The 12866-nt window shown below is 53.0% G+C and overlaps 1 protein-coding gene across 2 annotated transcripts in view; it reads right to left on the reverse strand.

The window, feature by feature from the left end:
• The window catches only part of ZFAT (zinc finger and AT-hook domain containing), a 183875-nt gene that overhangs the window by 126382 nt on the left and 44627 nt on the right, over positions 1 to 12866 (reverse strand). The gene's annotated exons all lie outside the window — the stretch shown is intronic.

Below are 12866 nucleotides of genomic sequence, written 5' to 3' on the forward strand. Positions count from 1 at the left end.
AGCGTGCGATCCACACGTGCAGAGCGAGATGCTGCGAGCTTGAGCACGGGAAGGTGACTCGATGAAGCACGCACAGTCGTCCCTCGGGACGCCCACCTCGGGCCTGGGGCTGGGCTTCCCGTGCCTCGAGTCTCGGACCGCTGCGAGCCCGGACAAGAGAGCTGCCCGAGTGCCGGCCTCCCCCAGCCCCTGGCCCATACATTCCGCCGAGTCACTGACATTCTGGGAATTAGGACTTTTAATTTCTTGACATCCGTGTGTTATTGCTCTTCAAGCCCAACACACGATCGGAGCTCCTTACACTTCATCTCCTTTAGAAGACGGAGTTTAAGAGCAATGGCACGGCACAAAGCGGAATGCGGAGCCTGCTGCAGAAGCACATGTTCACAGACGGGTGTGCAGGGCCGCAGGGCTGAGGACCCCCCCACCCCGGCTCTGACCACGTCTACGACTGGGCCTGGGGCCTGCATAGGCAGGAAGGTGCTCAGTCTACAAAACCAGGGGCAAAGTCGCTCCAGGAGTGGAGACCAAACATTTGTTCCATTCTAAGGGCAATGAGCAAAAGCCCAGAGCCCCGCAGTGTTCTAGGAAGTCCCCTCAAGCCTCCCCACCTTCACCCAGCTGTGCTACTCCCAAGGGACCTCCCCTGCCCTCGCGCCTCCCTGAGGTCTGGCCACTGGCGGCAGCGGCAGGAGACGGGGCAGGGGCAGTCCACCCCGGCTCCCCACCTGCTGACTCATCTGAGCTTGCTTCATGCTCTAACCCCCACTGGCCCTTGGAGCTCTGGGGAACCCCCCCGCGTCTATACGCAGGGTGCTAGCAACATCCTTGTGACCCTGCTGTCCAGTTTCCCAGAGGACCTAAACCTTTAATACAGGATCCCCTTACTCAACCCTCAAGCTGCCAACTCAAGCACGCCATGTGCTCCCTGCCCACATCCAGTCCCCTCCAGTCACCCCCAGATGATGCCACTTCCCACCCCCCATCTCGTCACGCGTTCCCAAGACCAACGGCCCCTACCCCAGCTTCCACTCCCTTCACCTCCAGGCCTGCCTGTCCTGCTCCCCCTTACAGGCAGCCTCCTGCTCTCCCTGTCCCTCTGCACGCTCGGCAGCAGGGGCCTCTGCCCAGCGGATGCCCCACCCACTTGGGCCCTCAACAGAGGGTGGCCCCAAGCCTAGGGCTCCGGTCCATGCAGATAACATCCCTTTGGACACCCACAGTCCCCCAAAGTCCACACACGACCAGAAGTAACTTGTCCTCTCTTCCCCAAACCTGCTTCTTCCTTGGGTTCCCAAGACTGGCAGGGCCCACCCTCCACGCCGGCACCCCAGCCAACACCAACACCTGCTCCCACTCCCTCCCTCTTGCTTCCCACCCACTCCAACCTCTGCCCAGGCCCTGGCAATCAGAGCTCTCGAATATGGCCGCTTCCCTCCACTTCCAAGGCCACTGCTGAATTCAGATACGTGGACCCTCATCAAGACCACCCTGCCCTCCCAGGCTGCCTCGCCCGCAGCTTCTCCGCGAGCCCTTCAGACTTCATTGTGACGACTACGGGTGCTCCTCACACTTACCTCATAGTGCTAAGATTATTCTGCCCAGACCCCGAAGCTCTGAACAACTTTGCTGCACGAACTGTCTTCCCTGCTGTCACATCGCCAGCAACATCCATGTGCCCGGCAGCCGGACAGCGTCGACACACTCAGCACTTCTCACGAATCATGAATGACCCACGGCAGAAGCTCAAAAATATTCCTATTTTCCTCAACCCCTAACTACACACCACACACACACACACACACACACACACACACACCCTTACCTCTGAGGAGCTCCTCTGACCTTACAAAGAAAAACTAAGCCCCTCTGAGGAAAGATCTCCTTGTTCCTTGCTCCCCATCCCCTCCTGTCTCAGAGGGGATCCTCTGGGAGGGATGCTGCTCCGTTTTCCGACCCCACACTCAGCAGTGGGATCCGTGTTTGCGTTTCTATCGCTGAGTTCCCCACAGGCCTTCCAAGAGCCCCTACAGGTACTAACACTCGAGCCGGGCAGGCAGACTCGGCCAAGGGCAGGTGAAGAGTTAAGCGTACAGGCAATCAGACGTTTGAAGAAATTAACTCATATGCACTCATTTATAATTAACGCTGCGCTAATATTCTCAAGTACCTATTCTAAATTGCCCAAGAACTAATTAAATCTCAGAACACCCCAGAGAGTAAAGTGTTATCAGCCACATTAATAAAAAGCTCAGAACAGTTGTCAGAACAGCAGACGGATAAGGGATTATATTCTGGGACTCTGGCACCAATTCACTCCACACTGCTAAGACAGCAGTTTCTGGAACTTATTAGCCCACGCTCCTTCCATCGGACCTGCTGAATACGCATCACTTTTGCTTTTGCTCGTCCCCTCAGGCCTTCTCCCATCATTCCGGCTGTCCTGCTCCGAAGGAAAGCCAGGCAAGCACCCGCTTCCAGCAGTGACCCCACAGAGTGACAGCCATGAAAAGAAGCATCTGAGGGACACGAGGCCTTTGTCTTCCATGCGACCCCTGTTCTCGCGACCTGACCGCACCTGCAGGCTTGTGCCCCAACCATCATGAAGGAAATGCCTATCTCACCTTCTCTCCACACACACAAATGCCAAGTCACCCTTAGACGTGACGCTCGGACCCCCTCCTCAGGAAGCCCACCGGGATGTACTCCACAGACACGTGGTCCTCCCCTGCCCCCGCTGCACGGGTTTGGCCCTTCTGCCAACTTCTGTTATCTATTCACCTCGCCGTTCCCCTTTCAGACACTCAGCTGCTCAAGGGAAGAGAATCACCTTACTCAACTCTGATCCCCCAACTCTGGCTGGGCACCCCACCACAGCACAAGCCCAGGAATCAGGAGAGAAAAAGAGACGAGAATCTGCCTACTGTGGGGCTCTCAGCCCTCAGCTTTAAGCAGCCCCCTTGGCAGCCTGGAAGCACCAGGTACAGCAGTAAGGTAGCTGTAAAAGCTTCCAGCTGTGGACCACTCATCCCAACTTCCTAGCCAGCCCAGGTTTTCACGGGAGAGCGCGCACTCCTTTTCAAATGGGGTCACAGGCAAGGCAGCCCCGTCCTGGGAAAAAGCATCCATTAGAGTGAAAGCCCACTGTGCCGTGGCCTCCATCACACCCTCTCGGGCCCTCCGCGCCAGGACACAGCAGGCAGCCCGCCGAACAGCAGACGCAAGCACTGGGCTGCCCCCTCCGCCTCCTGACACGGAAGGAGAGACTCCCTCACACCCTCACGAACAGCCAGCACGGCCCCCACTGGCCTCCAAGGTGCTGAACAAGGAAGCCCTCAGTCAGAAGTCCAGCCATACAGTCCTGCTTAGGTGGGATCTTATCCATTCCGCGCCCCCCCCCCAGTCGCTGCAGCAGAAGGGTCTGAGTGCCCCGGTACCCAAGGGACACAGCAAGGCGGGAACAGAGAGATTGGGGTGCACAGGGTCAGATCTACCCCCCACTTCTGCGTCTCACACTGGGACACATCATCCCCAACAGGACCGGAGGTTTTAGCTCAGAAGACTCTGGACCAGGGCAGGGGGGCAAGGTGGAGGAGCAGCCAAGAAGACAGCCCAAGCCATATGACCGGGGCTGGAGCTCAGAGGTCTAAGGGATTCAGGTAACAGCCAGCTGGCCTTGGACAACTTCCCTCACATGCCAGAGCCTCTTTCTCCTCTTCTGCAGTGAGATGGCGGCCCCACCCTGGCATCTGGCGGGAGGACCAGGGGAGACCCTCGGCGCCCTGGCAGCTGGGCACAGCTGGGCCCCCACGAAGAGGGCGCATCGGCATCGCCGTGGAGCCCAGCCAGGGCCAGTGAGCATCACGGTCCCGCTGACCCGAGTCTAGGATTCTGCAGACGCAGGGAAGTGCTGGACTGGCTTGCCTCTAGAAACTCTCCAAACACATAAACACGCATCTGTAAAAGTTAGCAGCCTGATGCACACCCACCTCTGGGGCCCCTAGAGCTCCCCGTAGGTTCCGGGCCATAGGTCCCACACCTTCTTCTCTCCAAGCACACATCCTGTTCTCATCCATCAGAACCTCGCTTCAAGTATCAGAAGCTACCAGAGTAACGAAGGTCCTGCGCAGGTATTTTCACCACGCAGACATTCACCAGCTGCCTCCATGGTGAGGGGCGGCCCTGAAGAGAGAGCTGGCAGGCGGGCTCAGCAGGCACAGGGGGCTAAGAAGAAACAGCTGCCTGCCCCAAAGGAGCCAGGAGACAAGTGGGCACAAGTAGGCAGAGCAGCGGCCCAGAGGAACAGTCCAGTCTGAGGGAAGGACAGGCAGGCCATGGGGGGCTGCGCAGGAGGAAAGTGACAGGTCACCTTTGCATTCGACACCTCTCTGTGAAGGGGCGGCCTCGGGCCTAGTTGAGACGTGGAGCGACCAACCAAGGGCTGTGGCTGGAAGTGCCTGGAAAGCTAGACCTGAGGCAGGAAGGGTGGCCAGCGAGGGGACCAGGGGCCCCAGAAGGGCTCAGGGCCAAAAGCCAGCAGGACCTGGTGACCGTTTGTTTGGCCTGGGGTGAGATCCAAGGAGGAATCAGGGTGACTCAGGTTCTATTTCTGAGGACTGAGAAGCACCAGCAAGTGAGAAGTAACTTTCTTAGGCAACCATTAAATACAGGCAGGAAAGGGGCTGGGGTGGGGTGGGGGGCACAAAACCCAAAATGTAAAGAACACAGAGTCCAGAAATAACCATGAGCAGTTGTGGATGGCCAGACAGTCAGCAACACGTACAGGGACCTCAGCCATGTCACCTGCCCGACACCACAGAGAAATGCACGGGGAAGCAAGAAAAACTAACCTTCAGTCTGCTGCCCATCAGACACCGCACGGCCCTAGTTTCTGTCCCTAGGGGATTCGCACACCTACCACACTTCCTGTGTGCCGGGCACTGTTCTGAACGCTGGGAACAGAGCAGCGGAAAGAACTAGCCACACAAAGTGCCTTACGCAGCAGTCTGTCTGTGCCAAACCCATACAGCAGCAGAGTCTGCTGGCTCTAGATTTTGGCAAAGAAAAGAGAAACAGGAGTGCTTCTCTGCCATGCGCAGGGCACCAGGTCCCGGGGACAGGATGGGCCCCTGCAGGCTGAGCTAACAGCGTGGAGGGAGACAGACACATAGACCGACACTCCTAACAGGAGGAGACTCGCATGGCGTGGGGGGAGCAGCCTGGGCTGCTGGGAGGCAGAGGCCAAGAACAAGGACGTGCACTCCGAGCCTGCCTGCAAAGGGATGGAGGCAGGAGCCGCAGGGGAGTGGGGAGCCGCAGGGGAGTGGGGAGCCACAGGGGAGTGGGAATCTGCTGGCACACGAGAGGGCCCCGAGGCTCAGGGGCTGCGGATGAGTGTGGTTATTCACTGGACAGAGGGAAGCGAGTCTCAGGCAAAGGACAGCACACAAGAGAGAAAGAGCACAGAGTCCTGGGGCCTTAGAAAGTTTGTCCCGGAGTTGCAGGTGCGCAGTGGGGGAGGGGTATGGGCCTGGGGCCGTGGGGGTGTGGGGGGCAGCTGACAGGTTTATACACCAATGATCTAGCAGGTTGGTGAGGAGCTCCGAATGTCTGTGAACAGGGCAGGTGTGCGGGCCTGTCTCAGGGGAGGGATGGGGCCAGTGAGCTCTTCAGAGAGGCGGCTCTGAAGGGAGGGAGAGCCAGAGTGCACACGTCCAGGGCGTGCGTAAAACCATCTGGATATGTGGGACGTAAACAGAATTCCTCTTTGCCTTTCTGATCACATACTTGGGAATTTTAGATTTTAACGTGTGTTTTACAATGTCTATAACATGTTCTTATAGCAAAATACCTGAGCTCCCAGCCCAGGTCCAGCACTAACTACTGTTTAACACTGGACAGGATGCTTGTCTCAGTTTCCTAATCTGTGAAATGGGGACAAAACTGGTAAGTACTTCATGGGGTTTTTATGAAGAGGAAATACTTTAATATTTATAAGACACACAGAATAGTGGTAGGCCTATAATAAGGACTCTGTAAGATAGTTCTTAAATTCTAAAAACGCAACTTATTAGTAACTAAATGAATACATACCAGGATGTGACTGCAAATCACTGGTGTACACAGAGCGTGGACGGGAGAAGGGCAGACCAGAAGGGTCACAAGAAGAGACGACGAGGCCTGACCCGTAAGAACGGGAGCCAGCGTGGAGAAAAAGTCAACTGACCATGGTAAGTGACCAAAGTGACATGAAGGGTAAGACATCTGGGTGGTAGGGCTGGTCGAATGGCGGGGACGGGGGAGCATTCAGGAGGAGCTAGACAATGAGCACAACACAAAACATGCCGCTTACCAGTCGCAAGCTCAGGAGAGGGTCTGGCCAAGGAGGACATCTTCAGATCACGGAGCACAGCTCGGGGGTGAGTCCAAGGAAGCGGACAGGGGCCAGGCAGCAGTCACTAGTGAAAGCAGACAGCTGCAATCCCTCCCCCTGCCGCCCTGGGCACAGGGCAGGGCTGCACTTTCTAGCCCCTTGCAGTCAGTGGGGCCATGACATCAGCTCTGGCCAATGAAACACACGGGCAGAAATGATGGCGGTCACCTCGAGGCTGACAGGAAACCACCCAGGGCACAAGGGAGTGCCAGGACACGTGCCCACTCTTCCCAGCAGGCCCGAGGCCAGGTACGCAAGAGCACCGCTGCACCCCATGACCTCCAGGCTTCCGTCCACTTGACTGGCCCGCAGTGAAATTAGGGTTTACAGGTGACAAAAGCAAACCGTCATCACCATGACACAGCTCTCCACGGAGAAAGGTGTTCTATTCCGAGACTGACACTGCCTTTCCTCCACACCTACAAACTGTCCAGCACAGCTCGCCCCAAACCGTTTTCAGTCACAGCAGCATTAGCCAAACCCACTGTTTGCTAACACAAACACAGTGTGAGGCACTTGAAATACTGTTGTAAAAAAAGCTCCATGAAAATTATAGGTGCATCTTAGGTAAGATCTTAAATAAATGCCTTGCCTTCTGTAGGACAGACTCAACAATAGCAAGAGCCAATTTTTGCAACTCTCCTTGAAGAAGATGGCCCCAGAAATAACAAGCTTGGAAAGGTTCAGAAGTCACTTTTATAAAGTTGACATATTGATTTCTGTAGGCTGCAAACTGTTTTTTCAGAAACACCAGCTGTTCCACACAATAGCACAAAAAAATCTCTTCTCTTGGCTTCTTTTACTATTCAAATTCAGAATAAAATAAATAAATGCTGAATACATATCGAAAGTATTAACTTGCCAGGGTTCAGCATAGGGAAAGGCTTATGTTGTTTTCTTTTAATTGTTTTAACAAGCTACAGAGTCAAGGTCAACTGTTTGAAATGTCACCAAACTGCTCCTTACAGACCATGCATTAAAACAATTATGCGAGAATTTTCCAAATTGTAATGTTGTGCTTGGCAACCTGGGAACGTGGTAGGACTGCAAAGAAGGCGACCATAAGGCAATTGGGCAAAAGGTCACTGCTGCCTATTTTAGAGCCTTCCACGGGGGCCTGAAAGGGAAAAACTCCCGGAGTTTCTACGTTTCCATTTGGTATTTGTTAAATTAAAATCCTTTTAAGGTCATTCCAATCAATGGCACACGCGGCCATTTTCTCCACGGCTTATTACTGGTGCAGCGGATAATCTTATGAGACAGGATGGCTCCCGCCTCCCTCATTGCCAAGAAGAAGATCCACGTCATAACCACGCAGGGTGGGACCTTCGATTCTTATACGATTAGCGAAAAAACCGACAGAAGTACACTGAAATGAAGAAAATCTACGTCCGTGAGGTGAAAACGAGACTGAAGACATAGACGTGGCACCCAGCAGGGCCGGCCACGGGGCGGGAGGCAGGCAGTGGGGGCTGCGCGCACCCCAACCCCAGCCCGGGCGAGGTGCGTGACCGGATAAGCAGCACCTCCGGACGTCAGCATCTGCGACTGTAAAACCCTGAAACTGAGCCTGCAAACGGGGTCTTTCGAGCCTATCTTAAAAGGTCACGTACCAGGTGATTCGGAGGAAACACAATTTTTGAAACGACCGAACTACAGAGTGCGAGAACAGATCTCTGGTTGCCAAGGGTGGGGGTGGGGCGGTTCTGCAGCAGGAGCGCGTGTCCCCCAGGTGACGCGACCGGAGCGGCACACACACGTGCCTCTGTCCGTGTCGGATTCTGACGTCCTGCTGCACAGCCACGTACGATGCAACCCTTAACGGAAACGGGGTTAAGGGCACCAGACCTCTCTATGCAATCCTTGCGACTTGCTGTGAATCTGTAATTAGTTTCAAAATTTGAAGTTTTACTTTTTAAAGGGTTTCTGAGACTTGGAGCCAGACCCTTATTATTTTCTCTGTGGACCCTAGGATTTGAAAGAGTTTATCTCCCAAACTGCATTTCTTAAGATCATTCCTTTGCCCATGTTTACTGATAGAACCATCTTACTTTACGACTTTCACTAAACCACGATTTCCAGATGGACCAAAGACAGGGTTATAAACGAGACCATACAGATCACAGAGGACACACAGAAGCATGTGTTTTATTATTTGGGGGCATCGGCAAGCGTTCCCGGCTATGATGAAAAGGGACATTCGACAGGAGTGACAAGTATTTAAAACTCCAGCAAGGCTACAAATGGAATGAAAAGACAAATGATAAACTACGGAAAATACTTCCTGCATTTACGGTGACCCAAAGGTGTAGTAAGTAAAGGGCACAAACAAGAAACACCCCAAATTACACACAAAACACAAATCATTTCCCGGTAACTCTATAACCACAAGGTCTAACTGTGACCACAGAGCCGCTAACTCAAATAATTAAAAGAAATCACTGACACAGAAGCCTGGCAGGGCTGAGGACTGACAGGACGCAGGCTGAAGAGGAGCAGGCGGGTAGGCGGCAGCATCAGGGAAGTAACCGACAGACACTGTCTGCGGGGTAGCTCGGCAACGTGCGGGTGTGTCAAAATGGAAAATATGCCCTTATTAGCCCAGCAATTACATGCCTAGGTATTTGCCTAAGATAATAATAGCATGAGTACAAATATAATAATAAAATTGAAATGCATGCCTAAAATGAGCCACCTGAGTAGCGTTTTTTTCTTTTTTTTCATCAGGGAGAAAAATAAAAAGCAATCGTGAATGTCAATTGACTGGAAACTGATGAAGGAAAATGCATGGCCCGTGCATATGGTGAAATGTGGGTGGCCTTTAAAAATGACAAAAATCTGCACTTACTGATTGTTCGGGGTCAGGAAGCAGAGCACAGCCGCTGAACTATGGCGGTTTCCGAACCCAGCCCCATCGCCTACAGGCTGTGTGACCTCAGCAAGCTCCTAAACCTCTCTGTGCCTCGGTTTCCTCTTGTGTGAGGTGGAAGTAACACCAGTGCCAACTTCTTCAAGTTGCTGGGACTTAAATGAGCTGTAAGATGGAGAGTATCCAGAAAGTGCTATGGAACAGCTCAATGAATAAAAAATACTGACATGAAAACTTTATTGGCCATGTTAGTGAGTGAAAAAAGAGTACAGAACATGCGTATGACCCCATTTCTAAAAAACGTGCATGTATATACAACTGAGCAGGATCTTTCTTCTCTTTTTTATACAGCGTAAGAGTCGATATACCTTGGCAGTGAGATTCTTGATTACTGTTACTTTCTTCTTAGTATTTTCGGTATCATCTCAGGCACTAAAAAATTTAAAAATGTCAATATCCAATAAGCACTGTCAGACACCTTCAGAATCTGACTTGGTGTAAGCTTTCGTGGGGTGGATTTGGTAATATATAATATACCAGGGGTTACACTTCTGGGAATTACTCCTATAAAAATAACAGTGTAAGTCTACAAATACACATGTATATGGGTATGTATACACACCTACACACATACATAGACACACACACACATATGCATATGCATAAAGCAGCACTTATTAAAGCAGTATTTACAACAGCAAAAGACAAGAAATAACTGAAATGTCATCAACTGCAAACAACAGGACACAGAAAAACAATGCTGAAGAGCTCCAAGGAAAGACCCTTTTGTTGAGGTTCTTGAATGCCCAGGAGGGGACTGTGCACTTTACTATAAAGGGGAGACACTGAAAAACTTTGTGTCGGGGGAAGAAACCCTGAGGACAGTGCAGAACACCCACAAATCTAAATGAGTGAACATCTCAGACTGCGTCCAAGTTAGATCCAGGCCTGACCTCTGGAAGCAGCAGCAGTGGGAAGGTTTTGCAAAAGAGATCCCTGATTTCCAACCATAACTGTACCAAAAGCCCAGAAGTCTCCCAGAAGGAGTCTGATGGGATAAATCACATGAAGGCACAAAAATAAAGCAGATCCACAAGAAGACAGCACTGAATGAGCGGAGAGTCAGATTCTCTGACCCGAGGAGGTACCCATGGAGCTGCTCGGAAGGCTAGAGCTGAAGCCCTGATGAAAATGCAACCACCACGGGGAAGGCAAGCTGGTGCAGCCACCCTGGCAAACAACATAGAGGTTCCCCAAAAAGTTAAAAAGAGAGCTACCTTACAATCAGTAATCACACTGCTGCGTGTTTGCCCCCAAAAATACCACTAATTCAAAGGGATACACACGGTCCCTTTGCTTATAGCAGCATTACTTACAATAGCCAAACTACAGAATCAACCCAATCATCCACCGACAGACGGATGGATAAGCAGGTGTGGTCTATACATACAACGGAGTGTCCGCCATCAGAATGAGCGAACTCTCGCCATTTGCAATGCCGCGGATGGAGCCAGAGTACGACGCTAAGTGAGAGAAGTCAGAGAAAGAAGAACCCCACATGGTTTTTCATACGTGGAATTTAAGAAACAATACAAAGGAGAAAAAAAAACAAATGAAGATGCAGACCCTTAACTCTAAAGATCACAGTGATTGGGGAGGGGAGGTGGGGGGAGGGGAGGTGGGGGGAGGGGAGGTGGGGGGAGGGGAGGGGGGGGGCGGGGAGGGGGGGCGAGGGGATGGGGACGTCCTCGGCAGGGGCACTTGTGATGAGCACCGGGTGACATATGGACTTGCCGAATCTCTATATTCCGCGCCTATAACTAGGATCACTGTTAACTGTACTGGGATTAAAGTAAAAAACTTAATAAACAAAAAAACGCCACCACTGTTAACTATCTGTGTGAGGAAAAGAGAGCAGGGGGTGTGCCTGGCATGGGGGCAACTCCATGATGCAGAGCCAGTGCTGACAAAGCCACCAGAAATTAGCCCTTTAGGGGCAGGGGGTACATCCTCACCCTTCCTCCCTCAACCATCTCTGCTCTAAAGTCTCTTTATTTGCCAAAGGGCATCAGGCTCGGAGACCACGGCACTGCCTGCCTACACGTCTCACACGGCGACGACTCGTGCCCTGCCGTGGGTCAGCGGCCTTCCCGCTGACTTCTCTCGCCTGAATGCTCGTCCGTTCTGTGCATTAGTCCATGCAACCAAGAAAGGGTTCACACAGTCACCTTGAGAGCAGTTCCTCAAAGGAAAGAACAACATTTCATATTTTCCTCAGTCTGCACGGGTGTTGGCAATGAGTCCTGGCCACCAGCCTGGATGTCCACTAAGGATCAGGTGATGAGTTACTCAATTACTTCCCCGATCTGTGCGAGGACTTTGCACCCAATGGTCTTGCTTCGCCGCTGGAGGTATTTATAGTAAAGGACTTGAGAATGGAGGTTCAAAGGCTCGGTCCCCCTGCTAACTGAAGGACTCTGGACTAACGACCTGCCTTCCGGGGGTCTACCTACCCTTGTCTATAAAACCGACAGGAGGAGCACAGTGCTGTTTCCACGCTGCTGTGAACAAAGTGACAGCTAACACTGCTGAGCACGTTTCATGTGGAGGTGCTGTTCAGAGCACTTTGTCAGTCCTGCCCTATTTAACCCTCAAAGCAACCATAGGAGAGAGTGCTGGGTTTTACTCCCATTTTACAGATGAGGCATCGGAGGCAGAAGGAATCTGCTAAGGGCTGGAGCAGCTGGGACTCATATGCAGGAAGCCACATCCCAAAGCCCGAGTTTCAGCCAGAACGGTCTCCCACGTGACGTCCTGAGTCCGGCACAAAGCACGGCAAGAACTTCCTTAACTTCCAGGCCGTCTGAACCCTCCACAAACAGCACAAACGCCAGACGACAGCAGAGCCCACAGGACAGGCCCTCCCCTCCAGGACAGTGGTGCTTCTTCACTGCCCCAGAAGGTCGCCCACGAGACAGGCTCTGCCACGGTGACGTCATTCCTTCGCACTCCCTTCAGCCTCATTGAGAAGCGGCTGCAGAGCTGAAGTCCAGCCAAGAACACGTGTGGAGGAAGCCCAACACTCTATTTGCTTCCAGAATGCCCGCCTCAACCTAGCCCTCGGCTTCCGTTGGCTCCTTAAGGTCCCTCACGGAGGCCCTGAGCATCCTAACGTCCGCACTCACGCTCACGCAGCCCCGTCCATCAGCTGAGACATCCTCCCTCCGCTAATCCCAGTGCCCCCAGACCGCGACGGCAGGTTCCCTCCCGACTCCCCGTCGCCGAGGGTTTACTCCCTGCTCAGTCTGCACTGGACAACCCTGCCGTCCCACCCAGAACGGAAGTGCACCGCAGGACACGCCACGCCTCACCCTCTCTGCAAACGGCAGAACCCACCGACGCACACTCCGTGGGCACCACCTCTCACACAACACCCTCAATCCACAGAGGACGTATAGCCCAAAGAGGAACTGTGCCAGCCAGGGGAGCCTCCTACAGAAACGCGCCACCCCGCGGGTTACTGTCCCCATGAAGCCGTCGGGACGTGTGAGTCTCCCTAGGACA

This window comes from Mustela erminea, chromosome 16 (genome assembly GCF_009829155.1).
Source record: "Mustela erminea isolate mMusErm1 chromosome 16, mMusErm1.Pri, whole genome shotgun sequence".
Lineage (NCBI taxonomy): Eukaryota > Metazoa > Chordata > Mammalia > Carnivora > Mustelidae > Mustela > Mustela erminea.